The sequence below is a fragment of the Pseudopipra pipra genome, chromosome 9 (genome assembly GCF_036250125.1).
Source record: "Pseudopipra pipra isolate bDixPip1 chromosome 9, bDixPip1.hap1, whole genome shotgun sequence".
Classification (NCBI taxonomy): Eukaryota; Metazoa; Chordata; class Aves; order Passeriformes; family Pipridae; genus Pseudopipra; species Pseudopipra pipra.
Genome location: NC_087557.1, coordinates 21,226,201 through 21,246,320, shown reverse-complemented (window position 1 = coordinate 21,246,320; position 20,120 = coordinate 21,226,201). Strand labels below are relative to the sequence as shown.

General features: G+C 41.9%; 1 protein-coding gene across 23 annotated transcripts in view; it reads right to left on the bottom strand.

Annotated features, from left to right (window-relative positions):
* Positions 1-20,120, bottom strand: part of DAB1 (DAB adaptor protein 1) — a 434,139-nt gene that overhangs the window by 245,693 nt on the left and 168,326 nt on the right. The gene's annotated exons all lie outside the window — the stretch shown is intronic.

Below are 20,120 nucleotides of genomic sequence, written 5' to 3'. Positions count from 1 at the left end.
ATTCTGCAAATCCAGCAGAAATTGTCTATCCTGAATTCTCCACATCCATTCATCACACAAATTAATGTGGAAGTTTCAAGTGCCAAACTAATACAACTGTGGAGTGCAATTAAAAATGCATTTAATTCCACTAATATTTCACAAAGAATATTTTCACAAATAGCAACTTCGTTCCAAAATAAAGTACACAGTAAACGTCACTAGAGCCTTAAATAAAGGGAATTGCTATTGATCTCTGGGTATCCTAAATTCAGTAAAATACTGTGGCAAAATTGTGTTCTAATGAAACAGTAATTTAAATGTCATTAATTTCATATTTGCCATTCCCTTTTTACTACACTGATCCTTAATTAAGGGCCTTAATGTCTCCTATGTCATTTAGGGATTTAATGGTTTTGATCCAGATTTAAAGGTTTAGAAGTGTTTTGTTTGGAGTTTCTCATATGCTCTCCTAGGAACCATTAAACCTTTGCCAGAACCAGGATAGGAGCTAATGGCTGTTTCCAGATAAATCTGTATTTTTAAACCAGGGAAGAAACCTCAACATTTTCCATTTTTAACCCACCAGCTCCCATTTCACCCTCTACCCAGCAGAGCTGTGCAGCTGAGGAGGCTTCTCACGGGATGACTTCTGACCCCAAATACATTTCAGTATGAAGTTCTTGATACTTTCTACAACCAGACATGAAAAATAAAGTATGCTAAAAATAGCAAAAGCCTGGCTGTACAGTTTGTGTCAGAGAAAAAGACCTTCTTGTTTCTACAACTACCTGAAAGGAGGTTGTAGCCACGTGAGAGTCAGTCTGTTCTCCCTGGTAACAAGTGACAGGATGAGAGGAAATGGCCTCAAGTTGTGCCAGGGGAGGTTTAGGTTGGATATTAGGAAAAATTTCTTCACTGAAAGGGTGAATTGGAACCAGCTGCCCAGGGAAGTGGTGGTGTCACCATCCCTGGAAGTGTTCAAAACAACATGTTAATGTGGCACTTAGGGACATGGTTTGGTGGTGAACATGTGCTGCTGGGTGAATGGTTGGACTCAATGATCTTGGAGGTCTTTTCCAAACTAAATGATTCCGTGATAACTTTAATGTACTAAAGTTACAGTTACTTCCCCACATACAAGGATCTCCCTCTTAATTGTCCACATAGAGAATTTAAATAGTTCAATGCGGAGTTGAATTCTTCATTTAAATGGTTTGTGTCTTTATTGGATAATCTCTTACATGTGCTTCATTATATCAATAACAGTAGGAAATTATTGATTTTTCTAAAGACATTAAGTTCAATTAGCTTTTCAATTCAAATGGAAAAATGGTAAATTACCTTCATTTGATGGTAAAAATAGTAAGAGGGGAGAAAAAAAAAGGATAATACCCTAATTTGTGAAGTATGTGAGCAAAGTGGTAAAGGTAAAGCAAACAAATGAATATTTGTGTAATAGCTCTAATCAGCACTGCTCGGCATTTAAAACTGGCATCATTATGCTCACTGGACTGTGCAGCTATAAGTAGTTGTGATGTTGTTTACCCACTTAATCTTGTGAATAAATTATAGCAGAATAAATAATAAACAATAGGAAAAAGGGTGGAAAATCATTTGGAACAAATTAAGCTTCTGCTTATCCTCAGCCTAAGGCACACACGGAATACCCCAAGAGTTGTTGAATATTGAAATGTAGCCAAGAAACACAGAACTAAAACTCTCCAAGGTCTTGGGAGAGAAACCTGGGCAGTCTCAGGGCACATCGGTGTGAGCCCTGCCTGTAAAACTGAGGGATATGCAGATCCACAAATTATGAACTGAAAGCCTGGTATCTATTAAAGCACATGCTAGAGATCAAGGACTATACCATAAGCCACCTGATGTAGAGTGGATTTTACTTATTAATTTCAAATGAATATAACATTTTTGTTGCTGTTCACAAACAGCACATATAAATCCAAGCAGAGATAAGACCAATGAAATAGTAAAATAAAACTGAGCATGTAGTAAATGGAATAACATTTAAAAATATCTAAACTTGTATTTTAGAAGTTTACTGGAAAACCATAGCAAAATTTTATCATTTAGTTTCATTACGTGCTCTCAGAAGAGCAAATTCAAAGCTTTTAGCTGCTTTTTTTCCCCCAGTATATATCAGAATTGGTTCTTTCTCTGTTTACTACAGCACCAAAACGGACTCTGCATCAAGCATTGGGTTGAAGATACTCCAAGGAGCACTTCCCTCCACCAAGTTGGGCTTGAACACACTTCAAACGAAGTCCAGGGAGAAATCTCAGTGCCATGATGAAGCATATGCTGAGAATATACAAAGTAATAAACTGTCTGACTGATTGACCAGGAAAGACTGAGAGCTCTACATCTTCTATATTCAGTCCCTCCAGGAAGATCCTGTGCACCTGGGAGGATTGGGGCTGGGATTTGTGAAACCTCCAGGAAAGCTCTGGAGCGCTGCTGCCTTTCTGCCTCGCACTGTTTCAGTTCCCAGCCATGCCCAGACTATTGATTTCTGCAGTGACTGCAATCAGTCATAATGAGGAAACAAGAAAGAAACCATTCATCCAGACGCAAACCCACAATCAAATAATATCTGGGTCTTGGTGCTGATTTAATTTCTACTGACCCAGTCGTTTGGGTTGGCTGGAGGTTTTGTGCACGACTAAAAGTTCACTTTGTGCCCAACAGTAATCTTAGCATTATTACTGTGTTCATCATCTTTAAGGCAGTCTAGAAACAGGAAGAAAACTCTTCTTAAAAGTTATTTCTTTCATTCCCACGTGTTGAAGTTTGTTTGTTTTATTTTACCTTTATGGCTTGATTTTACTAATAATAAGAAAGTGTCTAGTCATTTCCTTATCAAGTATCACGCTAACCGTTTTGCTGAATAATTCACCTTTAATGTTCTTTTTCTTTTCCCCCATGTGAATTCCTCCTCTCCACTTCATATCCAGCTGCAATGAACTTTACTGCTTAATCCTATAAAAGCCAAATACATTCATTTTCTGGATGAGCAGTATAAACTTTGAAATTATGTATTCCCAAGGCTTTTCACCAATGGCAGCCTTCCAAAGAACTGGAGAGGATGTGCTTAGATCCTCCTCCACTTTTCCTTTTTCTCTGTCCTCTACCCTCCCACATTTTTGTGCCTGGATACCCCTACGGTTGTTTCCCTTTAGCTCCACACCACTTTAAATTATTTTTGGAGCTGTTTCTTTTGACCAGCTTCATAGCACAGAAAGATCTACACTTCAAAACTGGTATATTAAAAAAAAAATCAGTATTTAGATGGAGAAACAGAGGTATAGAGACTGCATGGCTGGATGCAGACTAAGCTCTGGAGAATGCACCACCACAGAGAAATACATCTCGTTCAGCTATTCACACAGTGGCCAGAGTGTTTGTTCAATGGCTGCTCTGGACACAAGATGCAGTTCTTGTTCACTTGTGGCCATGGGCTCTCTCTGTGGGAAAGGCTTCCCTCCAGCTCTGTTTTTTTTAGGACACTAACGTGAAATGATGACCAGACCAAAGATACTAATGGTTTTGTCATCTTTTGACAGCTCTGTCCCTGTCTGTGACAGCAGTCCACGAGCTTGGCCCAGGGTATTTAGATTATCCTAAAGTCTGGGATGAAGACAAAATGCTGGGCTGGTGTCTGCCCACCAAAATTCATCTGTGACTCAGTATCTGACTGAAAAAAGTCCTTCTGTGAGCTACACAGAATGACTCTGCAGTCTGCATGTGCCACGGGCCATCCTTTGGGACTCTTTCTGCACGATGAGTTAAAGCTCACCCAAGCAGAAGGCAGATGTTCTTGAAGGCAAGCATAAGGCTGTGGAATCAACTGCAAAGCTTAGGAGAAAATTCACACCCATCCACCCTGGATGCAGGATTCAAGCCTCGATTCTCCCTGCCTTAACTTCAGGACACAGCAGCTGGTGCATGAGAAACCGAAAAGCGACCGCTTCAGAAAAGACTTTCACGATAACAAAACCAACCAAACAAAACTGCTATTAAAATAAAACACTCCATTGCTCACACTTCTCTTCCTGGGGAGAGATGACAGAATAAACACCATATGATGGATGCCAGGCCTGCTGCTTAATGCACTCCAGGATGGTGCTCTCACAAGAGAGGGATGAAAACAAACTAGGGCAGCAAGCGAGAAGCATCCCAGGCTGAAGTTTCTGGCCCAGGGCTGCTGCTCATTAAAACCATGCAAAAATTGTCACTTCAACATAAAACTAAATGCAATTCAGCACTACTGACTCAATCTTGGAGGTTTTTTCCTAAGCCCGACACTGGAGGGGAACCTTCTAGTGCTCCCGTGGATAAGCTGAGCAAGACCTGCAGAAAGCCTCCAGCTGTGGAATTATGCAGTGTCATCATACAAACACTTTATTTGCTCTGTGCTATAAGATGCTCATCTTGTGCAAAGGATCTTTGCAGGTCTCGTACTATGAAGTTTTTTGGCAATCAGTCAATCATTTTATCCCACTTCCCCAGTAAGGCCAAGCTATTGATTTCTTTCTTTATTAATGCAATCTTTAGTAACAGAAGAATAACAAAGCATCTGTCTATCCCAGATTTCAAACCTGCAATCAGATCTCTTCTAGACTTCACCATGATTTAATATCTAGTAAACATTTCCAATGTTAGCTGCTGAAAGTCTACCTTTTGTAGATGTCAGGAAAATATTTTCCATTTAACATTTTTAAAGAGGTTGTGTATAAGAATTGATTTTCTGGTGTGAAGTTGTAATGTAGAAACCAAACATATTTCTCTACCAAGTCCAATGTGAAATCCTACTATCCAGTATAAAAAATAGCCCAACACTAAATATATTTGCTCTATGACTATACTTATTTCTCATTGAACTGATATCTGCATTTCTGACTATGCTCTGCTCATCTTTGACACCTTCAACCACATTTTCAAACACAGTCTTCTTCATAAGGAACCAACATTCACATGCAGCCTGTTATTTGCCATAAAATTATTATAATTGTATGTACACCAGGAAGAAAGGAAGAAATTGTGGTTAAAAACTCTGAATTGGGATTTACTGTGTTTGGGGATCTTTCCTCCATACGAAGCACTTATCCTCTTGGAGCATCACCTTTATATTTTTAAACTCGGATTCTACATATGCCACCTTTCCCCATCATTACACATATATATATTTACATACCTATATACATACTTACATACAGGACAAAAAGGTGTTTCAGAGATGCTTTCCAGATTGTACCACCAGGACTAAGCCTTTCTCCCACAGAAGCTGCTGTGTCCTCTCCTAAATTTCTAAATCAGTGTGGTCCCCACCTCCAGAGCTTGATCTTACCACTGCTGCACTGTTAAAAAACAATAGCAATCGCTTTTCCTTTGGAGTTTCTAAGATTTTTGACTAGAAAACACAAAAAATGAGTTTTAAAAAAAGTCCTTCTGCTGAAGAACTGGAATAGCCTAAAGAAGAAATACCTACTCCTTAGCCATTATTAATTAACTACCTAAAATACAGTACAAGTATTCAACTACTTTGTACGTATGCACAGGGGGGCTGAACTTTTAAGAACATGGTTATGTGAAAGCGGAGGGTGATTGGAACAGAAACGTCAAGAACAGAGAAGTATCACACAAACAGGAGTTCTCTGTTTAGTGGTTCCAGAGGGAGCTGAGAGAGAAAAAGAATTAATAAGTAGATGTATTAAAATGTGAGCAGATTCTTAAGCAGCTGTGAGGACACATCCTATGAAACACCTCAGCAGCTAAAAGCAAGTGATGGCTGGTCTCTGCACAGGGACCCAAGTTCACATGCTCTGAATCACACTGATACAGGTCCCTTCCAATATCACATTTTCTGATCAGATCATCAGAATGGTTTGGATCGGAAGGGACCTTATGGATCATCTAGTTCTGACCTACTTGCCATGGGCAGGGATGCTACCCACTAGACCAGATGTGACAATAGAGTTCCCATTTGGGAGAAGCAGCAGGTTTTCTCCCTTACTTTTATTTTTGATAAGCAGGACTGGCTGGATTCACCATCATTTCACAGAAGCCTGGGTGTATTTCTGAAATAAGTGCTCTGGTTCAAGCACAAAGCATCAAGCCTGATGAAAGGGTTGTTGAGTGACATCCTCTGGCCCGGGCTATGCAGGAGGCAGGACTGGATGATCATGATATAACCTCATCTGGCTTTTACCATCTGTGAAGCTGCAAAGCGTAGCCTGAAAGAACCAGAGTTTCTGAACATTTGTAAGGTCTAATTGTATCTGTATCCAACGTAGCATGACAGCTGCACGTGCTAGGAAAGAACAGCCAGATCTAAAATAAAATGTGCTTCTCGTGACACTCTCCCAAAGGCCATTATTTGAAGGGCAGTCCCACTGCAAATACATCAGAGCTCACGGCTTAGTTTCAGCATCAGTTTACACCAGCCTGGTTTATATAAACAGAGAGAGGCCACTGGATCCTGAGGTAGTACTTCCATTGAATCAACCACAATCACAGTCAGCCAAATACCATTTAACATTATAGATGATGCAATTCCACTGGGATGCGGTTAAAACGAGTCCCAACTCACTTTCCCTAAAGGAATGCAATTTATCTGGGCTTACAGCCATTGCATTCACAGGATAAGATTATGAAATAATCCTTTCAGGAGCATTAGGAGATATGGGTGGCCAGAGCAATAGAGTCATGCTGATGTCCCGGGAAACGCTCTCACTGCGAACGTGATTTGGAGAAATGAGTGTGCGTCCTGCAGGACCTCTGTGAATTTCAATGTGCCTGCTTGAGAGGCTTGGCTTCTCCAAAGGCTGGGAATTGGGAAGGGAGCCCACTGCATGACCGAGCATTTCATGGGAATCAACAGGAAATAAGCAGAGGAAGAATTTAACGGAAACATAACACGAACTTAGTAGGACGGAATTACATCCTCATGATGCTCCTCTGTAAATACAACAGTTTCATGGAGTTGGTGCAAACCCTTACACCTATATGGTCCATGAACACAGTGATGAATCCCAGCAGGTATGGAATTACTGCCTATTATTCATTCCTCCTTAGTAATAATATCAATTTAGCTGTTAGTTTTTGTTTTGACTCCGTGCTTAGGAATCAGCGGGGCGATAAAGCTATTTAAATGGAAATACTATTCAAATACACAATCACCTGATTGGAACACGAACAGCTCCTGCTCCTGAACATTTCTCATATAATAGCTGCTTTTTCCCTCATTAAATGCAGAAATCTGATTAACATTTAGATCACACATGCTTTACTTACAGCAATTAGGACCAGATACTATAGTTTTGTTAAACTATGTAGGATTTTTATGCTTTATCATGAAGGGAAGAACAAAGAAGCTCCATAACACTACATCTGGTCCTTTCTACTGCTTCTGTTCTGCGCACACTCTCAAGGACAAATGTAACTTTAAAGAGAAGTCTGCAGGGACAAACTCACTGAGAAAAAAATTGGACACTTGGATGAACTCAGCTTTGTAATGTAGTACAGTACTTGGTAACACTATAATTCTGTACACTTACTGCAACACCCAATTAAACAGTCTGAGGGGTTACAACAGATACAGATTAGGAAATACCTGATAAAATAACATGTACGAGGACTGAAAATTAAAACCTTTTTTGTTCCAATCAAAAAATAATAGTAATCTGCAATTCATAAGGTTCAACTCAAGTTAGAAGGGAGAGTCTTGCTATTCGAAAAGCTTCTGGACTATAAGTGAAGAGGTAATTTAGGATGTGCATTATTTTGCTCAAGCCACGTTGACACATACTTCACAAGCTGTCATGTTGTTCAGCAAATGCAAAACACAGAGCTCAGCCCTTTAAAATAAGAAGCACAACTAGAATTTAACAGTAAAACAAAACAAATTAAACAATATCTGAAGAATCCCCAAGTATATCAACATTTCCTGCAACGCTCTGCTTTGACTGGTCTCAAAAGAGATTTAAATACTTTTAATGAAACATTTTCCAAGACTGAATTTCACCCAAGTGAGTAGGATGGAAATGTGCTTCCCAGACAGACAGCAGGGGACAGCACTGCTGGTCACCCAGGGCAGCCCATGGTTTTGGAGCCGTGCCCCATCAGGGGCTCAGCAGATCCAATGCTTTTCCATAGGGTGCTCCACCCTCAAGGTCAGGGCAAATCCAACAGCTCCCAGAGGCAGCCACCCACTACCGTGGGTGAAGGTGCACAGATCTCACAGCCCGACCAAGTCAGAGAGTGGGCGACTTATATCAGCAATTGACTTCTCCAGGCAGTGATCTCCTGGGTTTATGGGGTCTCACAGAACAGACTCCATCCAGGTGGCTCCCAGCAGACATGCAGAGCAGCTGCACCACATCCCATGTCAGAGTGTTTGCCTGTTCAGCACAAAGCTGACCTGCAGAGCACAGCAGATCCGACATGTTTCCAGATGCCAGATGTGCTGCTCACACGAGGACCAGGTGCACACGTGCAGTAGGTGTGACATGACACATTCAGGACCCTCTGGCACAGACACCCCCACGCTGGATGGGCTTTGATGCACATGGACAACAGCAAAAGCAGAAAGTCAGAAATTATGTTGCCAGGATCTCTAATGGTTTGGCCCCTTTGGATCATCAAAAATGCCATTTGTGTCAAGCTTGTCCCTTGCCTGTGTGCTGCACAAACCGGGGCAGAGAGTTTCTCCTGTCCACATTCCTGTCTGGACCCCCCACATCATCAGGAAACACAAAATGCCGTTTTCCACGTATTGATAAGGGAGTGAGGAGACGTGTGTGTGTGTGTGATGGAAAAGATCTTCTCTCCGCAACATACAAACCCAAGTTTAAAACAATGCAAATCCAGTTCCTCTCTTTATGGATCACCTTTAATCTTTTATACAAGCACTAACTCAGGTCAAGGTTGAACCGACTTAGGAAGAGGACTCGGAGTCCTTTGAAAGAGCCTGCGAGTACAATCTTGTGTTTGCATTTAATTAATCAGCTGAAGCTTTCAAATCTGTACTATTATCTCTTTAATAGACTGGCCCCCTGAAGGCTTTTGCAACGAGCCCACGGCCCCTGGGGCACACTGATGCAAACCGCCGCCAGCCGCAATTCCCAGATTTGAGGCAACTCCACATGACATGAGGCACGCGAACAAAAGAGCTCCAAATTTGAGAGACTAAATATTAATTGATGGTAAACAGAGTAAGATTTAGCGGCAGTGATTAGCTTCCCCAGTTGCTTTACGGGTAATGTTGTTGTTGGTTAATGAACTGTGTCTTTTTCTTTTCTTTTTTTAATCCTGCAGATGTCCGGCGTGCAAGAGCCGTTCCTCAGACGGCTCCCAGATGAACAGCCTGGTGAATGTCTAACTTCCCACGCAGTCTGTATTCCTCAGATACTAATTAGTGATATTTCAGGAGCTGTAAATGATGGAAGAGCCTCCTTCTTTTTTTTCTTTTGTTCAAGACATGTTAATAATCTCAATCAGGCTGCTCTTGCCCTCGTTTCCCACCCCAGTAACCTGATGCCCACTGAAATGCCTTGAGGGCCTGAAGGGCAGACAGAAGGTGCCTCACAGTTGCCTCCTGCCCCGGGTGAGCTGCAGCTTCACTTTCTCATCAACAACATGATGAAAACCAGGAAGCATTCAGAAACATAGAAGTAAGATGCAGCCTCGTTGATTTGTGCACTTTATTATCCACATCACAAAGGTAGCAAAAGCTTCTGGCTCAGGTGAAAAGTGCCAGTGAGCCACTGTGTTTTCCACTTCTTTTTTCTTTTTTTTTTTTTAAGTAACCAACCCCACTAACTGTAGGAGAAAGTGTGGGTTGGAAAGACAGCAAATATTTCCTGTCATATTTGCAGTTTTGTAGATGATAAAACCTGAAGGAGTTACTGGAACATCCCTCCTGATCTGCAGCAAATAGGACATGGGGCTTGAAATTAGTCACCTATGGAGAATGCCACCCCCTAAGATACGTGGTGGTGATGGTTTCCATTATCCCTCCTATTTAAAGCATGCATCTTGTTTCTGTTTTGCAAAAGGCTTATGTTTTCTTGGGACCATTGGCAGGACGAGTGGACACCTGTAGGAACAGAGCAGCCCTGACAAAGGACTTCTGTTCCTCCTGCTTTTTCCAGCTCTGATTTCCCATCTGTCCCACCCACAGACAGTGGGCATTTCCCACAGACTAAAGCAGAATAAAATGTCACCAATTTACGTAGCAGAGGGGAAGGAGCAAGACAACGAGTGTTAATTGAGTTAAATTAGTTTGCCATCAGGCACTTCCCTAGCAAAGCACATATAATCTTTGGACATCTTTAGTTCAGAAAATGCTGCCTGTAATTTGGTGCTGCCACACAAAGCATTCCTAGCTTTGGCAGACTATTATCAGCAGCTGCAAATTCACTCCTGCATCCAAGGCTTTGGGCAGCCCGTGGGAGGGTTTTTTCCCCACCTGCCCAATCTCCAATCCCTTTTTCCCTGCAATAACCAAGCTTCTTAACACAAGAAAAAGGCTAAAGGAGATTTTCTGAACTCTTGCTATTCCCCATCCATCACTATATTGGTAGATATGATATAAATACCTGCAAAGTATGTTTTTCTGAGCTTGCTTCACTTTATGTTGCCCAATAAAGGTCCCCTCTTTTCCCCTCAAGTATTAATGAATGACATGATTAGCAAATTGCTAAACATAGGTGAGAAAAACACTCTGAAACAGCCTCTGAGAACTGATCCCCCAACTATTATTTAAGAACCAAAAGGTGAACTAGTCTCACACAGCTGATTAAATTCGGGATCCTGCTCCCCCAAAGCACTGCATTACACTGGTGGGGTACCACGGACCCTTCACCTACTCTGTCATTCCCAGAAGCCAAGAGGAATCCTGGCTCTTCCAGAATTACTCCTCACATACAACTATGTTAAATCAACAGGCACTTAGTGTAATTTTCTGTAACAGCACATCACATGACAAACAAATCAGTTCCGAGGAAGAGATTACTTTTTTTATTGCTACATCCAATTTATCATTTAGTCTTTCCACAGAATGGATTAAAAACAAAAACATGTGCATTTATGAGGAAGTTTTCCAAGAGAAACAGCAGCAGTTAAAACATGGAAAAATTCCTGCTGAAGTTTTCTCACCCGGATACCCCCCCTCTTCCATTTTGCCTGTCGGGAACCAAATGGTTTAACTATGGCTGCCTTATCCTCAAAGAGAAAGGAAAAAAAGGCACTTACCATGCCTGAAAGAGATCCAGACTTGAGGTCAATTATTAGCAAAGACAAATCCTTCTGTCATTTTCATGTGTTAGAAAAATCAAAGCAACTTTGATACCTGGCTTGTCTCCACAGCCTTCTAACTCCTGGGAATGCTATCAACTAATCTGTCTGTGCTCCATAGTTTTCTCCTCATTAGCACTGCAGATTAAGGACATAACCAGCACACCTTCAGGAGAAAAGCCTAGGGCCTTCACCACGTGCCCACCACATGAAAAAAGGTGACTTCATTTTCCTCCTCTTCCCAACAGGACTTATGCCATCATTCCCTCCTCAATCATGGCAGCTCCTGCAGTGGCTTCTCGTGCTCCAGCCCTGTCTCTTCCAGACACACTTAAGCAGGGGAAACAGTGAAAACGGCTCCAACTTCCAAGAAAAAAAATCCAAATAAGGAGCTTAGAAGAAGGGTCAGGGCTTGGAATGCTGCAGGATGGGACAACAGAGAACCTGCCTTTGGAGGTGTTTCTCCATATAACACTCATCTGCACATTTGTAAGGCATCAGGTCTCCCCCTACTAACACCTCAACACCTAATTCTGGGCCCTAAATTCCTCTCCAATTTCTAAGAGCAAACATTAAAGAGGGGGAATTCTTTTTTTTTGTTTAGCTTTGACTCCACAGGGCATCCTTGTTTGCTCTTTTTCTCATTTAAAAGCAAAAGCTTTCTCCACAACACAGCTTCCAGGACTCACTGCATTACAGAGCAAGGTCAGAGGTGTCCCCTTCAAAGCAAGCCTTTTACATCGGAAACACTGGGAATGTGCTCTGTGCCAGCAAGGAGGGAAAATAAGGTTGGTTGGAGGACCACTCATCCTAGATTTGTTTTCCCCTACAAAGGCTCTTGCAATACACTTACAGCCCCATAAACATCGACAAAGATATTTGGGATCACCGGACTTTGCCCTTTCACCTGAGATCAGATCCCTTCGGCTTTGGAATAAAGCAACCCCTTCAGCTACCATCAGGACACAAACCTGTCTGACAGTTTGTGCATCAGTCCACATCAGAGCTAAAGAAAGAGAAGGAACAATCAGCCACCATGCAGAACCTGGGATCACAGGCACCTGCTCACTCTCTCTGGCAGAGCTTCCCCTGCTAATGAGGGAGCAGCACATGCGTAACCCGCCTTAGGGACATACAGACACCGACCACAGACTCAGCATGGGATGCCTCACTGGAACCTCCCATCTCTGCAGAAAAAGGATGTCTGTGTATTGCACTGCACAGAGCCCTGGACACAAAGATGACCAGAAAAACATGTCATGGACACAGTGCTACTAATCTCCAGCATTCAGCAGCTGCATCCATAAGCAGTCACGTTTGAGAAACGACTCACTGTTTCTTCAAGAGAAATCTATAAAACTCTACTGACACACCAAAGATCCCTTGCACTGATGATGAACATGGGTATAGCCACTTTTCAAGGTGAAAAAAAGTTAAAAATTATAAATAAGAAAATAAATAAGTCAAACCTAAAGTAGTTCTTTCAACACATTAGCCCTTCAATAGCATGGAAAGAGACCCTGCTGTGCCATCCTCTCCTCCAGTGACAGCAAGCTAAGCAACCAGAGCCAACAGCAAGTGTATTGTCCAGACTCACAGTCAAACGAAACACGGGAAGAGGTATCTTGTCTTCGTGTGGCAGAGCAGTAACAAAGACTTACCAGTACAGTGCTTTTCTGGGAATTTCCGTTTCCTTTGGGAAAGGCCTAGTCATTTGATTGCCAAAAAAATATTTAAGGATTACTACCCAAAATAATTTCTTCTGCTACTGTACCATATGTTTGTGGCTCTAACCAGGCTAAAAAAAATAATTACATACTCATTACTGTAAGTATGGCCAGTTGCAACTGAAATATTAAGCTGTCAGAGAATTCCCACTGCAGCCAGTGCCTCACAAGCCCCCGTAGGAGATGGTGCATCTCATCCCAGCTTGTGCATCGTGTGAGGCAGCTCCAGGACAGTGTTTTGCCCAAGTGAATGATGGTGCACTGAAACAGATCAGACCTGAGTGTCAGATTCCCATTTACACAGGAAATTTGATTTAGGTTTAGCAGTACATACATTCCTTTTGGTTTAGTTTCCCATGGTGAGAGCTGATTAAATGTGCAGAAAATGTCACACTAGCTCCTAAGAGCCAGTTCTTTGTTGCAAGCAATGTCCCCATGGCAGCTGCTCCTCACCCTACAGCCAGAGGATGCAGACAGACTCTACACACCCCAAACTCAGCTGCCAGAAACACAGGCACCAGAAATATCTGTAGGATTGATTCAATAACTGTAAACAAAACAAAGCCTCTGCCCACTGCCTTTATTTTGTACTAAAACCCTGCAGTTGTGATTGCACTGAAAGGAGGGAACACAAATATTTATATATTTTATCAGCATTTACCATTTTGCTTTTGAAACTTTAGCACACCTTAAAATCTTATGAAAACTGCAGGTGATTGGCACCAGCTCTGAATCACAGGTGACTTGCAGAATGGATGAAGAAGTGAGTTCACCTTGATAAACCTGGATGCCTTGTTGCTTTTTTCCCCCTCTTTCTTTGCTTTTCATGGGCTAGTTCAAGAGCAAAAGCTTTCTTTCCCTGCCCGTTTGTACCTGGTGCAGCAGTAACACAGAACAAAGTCCTTGCCCCTGACAGTGCTGCTTCAGGAGAGACATAAGAGCAAGCAGGTGACCAGTGGAGCAAGATTCCACAGTAGACACTACAATAATGGAAAACTAGTATTTATTGAGATTTTGTATGCACAAATGTTAGTTTTCAGAAGAGAAATAACAGATTCTTTTGCAGATGCACATGGAAATCTCCTCCTGAATAACAGATTTTAGGAAGTGCCATCAAGTATTTATGAGATTGGGACTGGGATTATGCTGGTACCCAAAAAGCACTTATCACAGCAGGCTGCAAATCCCTGACTGGGTCTCCTAGACCTTAAAGCAAAAGCCAATGCTACAAGATATGTCTGTTTAGCCTGAAGAAAAGAAGACTGAGAAGGGATCCTATCAATGTCTATCAGCATCTGAAGGGAGGGTGTCAGAGAATGGACCAGGCTTTGCTCAGTGGTGCTGAGCAACAGGCAACAGGGAGAAACTGGAACACAAGGAATTCCACCTGAACGTGAGGAAGGACTTCCTTTCTGTGAGGGTGACTGAGCACTGGAACAGGCTGCCCAGAGAGGCTGTGGAGTCTCCTTCCCTGGAGATGCTCAAAATCCGCCTGGACACAATCCGGAGTGATGTGTCCTCAGGACCCTGCTTGAGCAGGGAGGTTGGACCAGATCACTCCAGTGGTCCCTTCCAACATGAACCATTCTGTAATTCCATGAAGATGATTTCTGTTAAGGTGATAGTATTTTTCCCAAAGAAACCACATGCATAGATACCCATTATTTCCTATCCCTCAGGCAGGTTTGAGCTTTTTGTTATTTTTTTTGCTTTGTTTTTCCTTAAGAAAGCAGCCAGAAATTGTGATGCTATCTTTGGATAGAGAAACACAAAGACCTTGCATTCTATTTCCAGCTGGATAATCTTCCAGGACATCAATACCCACTAAAACATTTAGAACAATTTATATACTTTTTATACTCTCTAAAAAGGAAATAGCCTTTAAAAGCTGAGTTATACACTATAATCACTCTAATTCTCCACATCTGGCATTCAAAAGAACCCAAATTAAACAGCACTGAGCACCTCAAGTGCATCCATGGAGCAATGAAGGTGGAATTAACTCCAAATTAAATGGGACGTCTTCAGAGACTATCATACCACTATTCAAAGTGCATAGATTACAACCATTTATGTTACTGCACTGATTATTCCTCTTAGGGCAAAGTAAGTATTGTGAGAGTTTGCTTCAACACTTCATAACTTTACTTCAACTATAGAAATGCTTAAATTAGAAAATCCTGGAGCTAAACACCATAAATATTGGAGAAGCTCTAGGCTGGATCAGCTCCAAACTGCAGATTGGAATTAATCATTGATCTTCGGGTGAATAAAGACTTTTCCTTCCTGATGATAGAGCAAATGCAACCAGTACAGCACACGCAGCCACTACAGCTCTGACCCACTGAACATCTACAGCATGGAGAGATTAGGAGCTGTCATTAAATTTAAAGCATGTGACTAAGAGAAACTACAGAGAAATCCTTCTGGGGTTATTTTAGATGTGGTACCTCACATGTCTAAAGGATTTAGGAAGGAGCTACTGTGCTCTTCATCCTCAGTGCAATACAGCCAGTGACCCAAACGTCCCACAAGTAGCAGACGTAAGATCTGAAAGCAGCACATCCAAGACAGGTCACGTCAGACCCACACGCTGCCTCTGGTCAACTGATCTGTGCAGATGTGGCAGCCTCTTCCCACTAATCCAGTGTCAGACATCCAAAACATGGAGCACTGCTGCCTACAGAAGTAAGATTTACAAGTCTAATAATTCAGTCCATGATCTTAAAATTGAACGGGGCTGATTTTAGTTCAAAGATGTGAACACTACTCACTGTGCAGCTGTACCCTAACACCTAGAAAAGCACAACTGCACCTAAGGAAGCAAAAGGACAGTCTGTTTGAAGGATGCACCCAAGAGCAAACAATGCCTTCAAGGTGGTATGAAAGATGGACAGGATGCAGAGAAGATTGCAGCTGTTTCCCATCACTGATCTACAGACGGAATTGGGTGTTCAGGACCTGAGGCACAGGGCAAGTAAGCTGCAAGCCACACAGATGTTTAACAATGGGCAATCCACTACCACCTTCACACCGTGCCCAGGGCTCTGCCTCCTTGTCATCCCTCAGAAGAGGACGGAGGTGAGAAGACTCAGGATGGGAATTCAACCTACTCTAGCCTGGAGTTGTGCTAGCATCAGCAGCTGCTTCACCAGAAAGAAGAGAACTAATATATCACTGAGAAGACAGAAAGTCACACTTTTGCACTTGGGAGAAGGCTGAGAGTCAAGTGAGTTGTACTAAAGCCACAGAGCAGCCTGGTCGCAGCAACCTGCAGCACAGCAGAGTTCATCAGATTTGCAAATGTTATTGATTTATCTGCATGGCTCTTTATAAACAGTCATCCTACTCCCTGCACAGAAATAGCAACAGCTAATATATTCTCAGAGGATAAATAGCTGAAAGAAACGATCTGGGGGATGAATTTACATTCAGTGAGTACAGAAGTCTCATTCTCAGAGCCTTGAGTGTAATTATAGCACCTCTTCTCAATACTCTCTCCCTTTGCAAGAGGATGGCAATTCTGTGTGTGGAACCAGAAGCCATTACAACAGATTGGTTAATTTTAATAATTGCCTAACAATATAGTATATGTAAGTGTGAGGACAGCACATATATGTGGTTTAAGAGTTCAGGAGAAAATCGTGGCTGCCCTCTGCCATCCGCTGCCTGGGCCTATAGCCAAGAACGACCCAAGCCAAGCTCCACAGGAGTAACTGCAGAGGTATCCCCAGCCCTTTGTTTGCTATCAGATTATTTCAGGTGATTTAAATATCACTCTGCTACACATGCTTTAACATACTGGTTGCTGTAATGCACTGATGATAACATTTGTGATGAAGGCAACATCATCCAACTCCCCTGCTCATCTGTTCCTTTTCCATCTTGTCAGCATACAGCCATGGAGGTTATTTTGCTGCATCTTTTTCTATTTCATGCTTTGTCTGTCCATAGGCTTATCTTGCTTTACCATAAATTGTGCAGCCTGCTTATCTGTCTGCGCTCTTAATCTATGGGATGGATTCCCAAGTATTATAGGTTGCTTACCTCTTCAGCTCCAACTCTTTGTTTCCCAGTTCTGTGTCACTCTATATCATTTTTTTTATCCTGCTGCCAATTCCCCTTTTCAAGTTATTAACACGTGAGGCTTTTACAATTCCTTCTGTTGTTTCTATGCCAATAACTCAAAATTGGTGCAAGTCTTCCAAGTGAAATCCTAATCTCTGAAGTAGACACTAAAGACTTGCTCTTCTCAGATGCCTGTGGAGGATCAGCCTTAGAATGTTACTGAGTCTAACAATGCTCTACCAAACTTCCAAAACATTTTGACTTTTTTCTAGCTACTGACACAGATTTCCAAAAAGAATTAATTTGATACTGCATATGATTATGTAATTCTGAATGAATATTCAATTATCCCAATTCAAAATAAAGTTTTCCATACTACATCTTATTTAGGCTCTTACAGAATTTCTTTGAGTCTCCCATTTCAAAGTCAGATTTAAAAAGCTGTTTATGCATTCCCTAAGGGACTCAGAAAATTTATCAATGCCTTCCCACACCTAAAACAATGCAATTTGAGTTTCCTCAATCCAAGTAATTTACATTCATTCTATCTACTAAGTTTTCCAGTATATATTTCAATACTTATGGGCCGTAATTTCTGCTGTGATTTCTGCCCGTTCCTCCCCCCTTCATCTTGCTTTCTTTTAAAAGCTCAGAAATTTACATCCATTTCCTATGGAATTTATATCCCATTTCCCTGGCAACAAAGAGGCAAAGAATTATTATTTTTTATTTGGGCACTAAGTAATCGAAGCAGTCCCACTGTGCAAAGTGTACATGCACGTCTGTTTTGCATCAATGTAGTTACATAGTATTTCAGTCTGGCCTTAGTTAGTAAATAACCTTTACAAGTTCTTGAAGCCCTGACATTTTACATTCAAGGATTTGACAAATGTCTTAATACTTCCATCTATCTTTTATGCATCTTCCCTTCAGTCTCCACATCTGCTTTCCACATCATATTTATTCCTCCTCTTTGCTTCGTAATCTTCTTTATCAGTGTGTTTTATTCTTGATACATGCTTTATCTGTACTGTGATTATTCTTATTTTACCCTTCTTCATTTGTACAGAAGATATTTTAAATAGTTTTAAGCTACCTGATGGAATAGACTCAGAGCAGTTCAACATGTCCCATAGCTTTGAGCTTCTCTGTTACATTCATCACATCTCACTCCTGTTTATCTACTCTTCCAAACTTTGATCTATGGAATTTACACATCCTGATTTCTCTTCCTTTCGGTTGTATCTTGTATTCATCCATCCAAGGCATATACAGACACTCATCACCGCACATCTAAATGTCAGTTGATTAAATTACAGCCAGTATCCTTTGGATACCCTCTCACCTCTCATCCAATTGTGTCTGGGCACTATGGAAAATGAAAGGTCAGATGCTGCCCCTAATCTGTTTGCAGAGCTCCCCGTGGAGCCCGGGGTGACTCATTCCCACACAAGGTCTCCCAGCCTGTCACCCTGTTATGAGAGTGTTTTACAGCAGACAAAGTGAGCTGAACAAAGAACCAAATCAGCCCCTCAGCACCGTGTGTGTGTGAACTAAACAGACTCTCGACAGCCCCCAGACCTGCAAACATTTCTATATGGGGGCCCTGGACCTGTGTAGGACCTGCTAACACCAAACATTTTTTACTTTTCACTGAGCTCCATTCCCTACAAACACCCAGGTGAGCTCCAGTCTGAGAGCACAGCTCACCAAATGCCAGCACTTGTGGTCTCTGCAAGGGCAGCAAAATGCTGCAAGCTCTGGCATCACCACGTCAGCACTCACTGCAGCTGGCAGCATAAACCACGGGGCCCCCCAGTAGCTTCCTTCTGAAGAGGCTTTTAACCAAAACTCGGGGCTGCTGGCCTGGGAATGCCACTAAGCTGATTACCAGCCAGCTATAGCACCTTTGGCAGATGAATAGGAAAATATTTTTAAAAATACAGCTATTACGGGGGGGCGGGGGGGGAGTGTCATCAGTATAGTTTTCCAGTTAACAGTAACAGTGCCATCCACTGCAATGTTGATGTACTTGCTGCCCCACTAGATGCTGCCACAGCCTGCCCATCTCATCTTGGGCACACAACTGAATTCATCAGGCTTTAGAGGAGGTTTTTTTATCACCATCTACCCACACAAAATACATTCACTGGAAGATAGTCCTGCAAGGATGCAGCCAGGGAGCATCTCTGCTGCTAGATCCAGCCCAGCTAATATGGATTATACTCACCAGCAATCCAAACTAAGTTCATGGATGCTTGTACATCTAAGGACCTTGAAAATAGGGTACTAAGTGGACTACAACGTTTCACTGAAGCTGTGACTAATTTTCCAACTCGTAAAACCCAGTGGGTTCTAGTAACCCATGCAGGCAGCCCTGTCAAAGTGTTTTCATACTGCCTGAAAAAAACGTAATTGCCAATTGCTTTTTTTTCTGGGGTTGAAATTCAGTATTAAAACCACGTATTGCCCAAATACAGTTTCCAAAGGAACTGGGGATTCTAATAGTCTAATGACTGTCTCCTAGAGTTCATTTTTCACTTTTCAATAATTGGTTTTTCAGTTGCATTTGCATAGAGTACATGTAAAACTCCATAGCCCATTAAGTTAATCACAACATGAGGCTAATAAGCATGGACATGCAAAGACATACCTAAGCCCAGATCAATTTTTGAAGCGGTGATTTGAAGTTGCAGCAGAATAAGTGTTCCTCAAGCCTGCCAATTTGATAGGTAAGGATGTGTTTTAAGGAATTGAAATTTTACACTGCTGAGAATAGCCCATAGTTATTCAACAAACCTTTATTTAAAGAAAAAAAAAAGGAAAAAAACTAACAAGAAAGACACGATGCACTTTGATATGAGGATTTTAGTGATAGTTCAAGCAATTTAACCTGCAGTTTCCTTTCTCCTCTCTCCATCCTCCACACAACAGCATACTTTGTGCAACAGGCCACGTGCATTAAGGAATGATGCTCTACAGCATCCAGCTCAACACAAGAGCCACTCTTCAAGTGCTCTTAACCACCACATT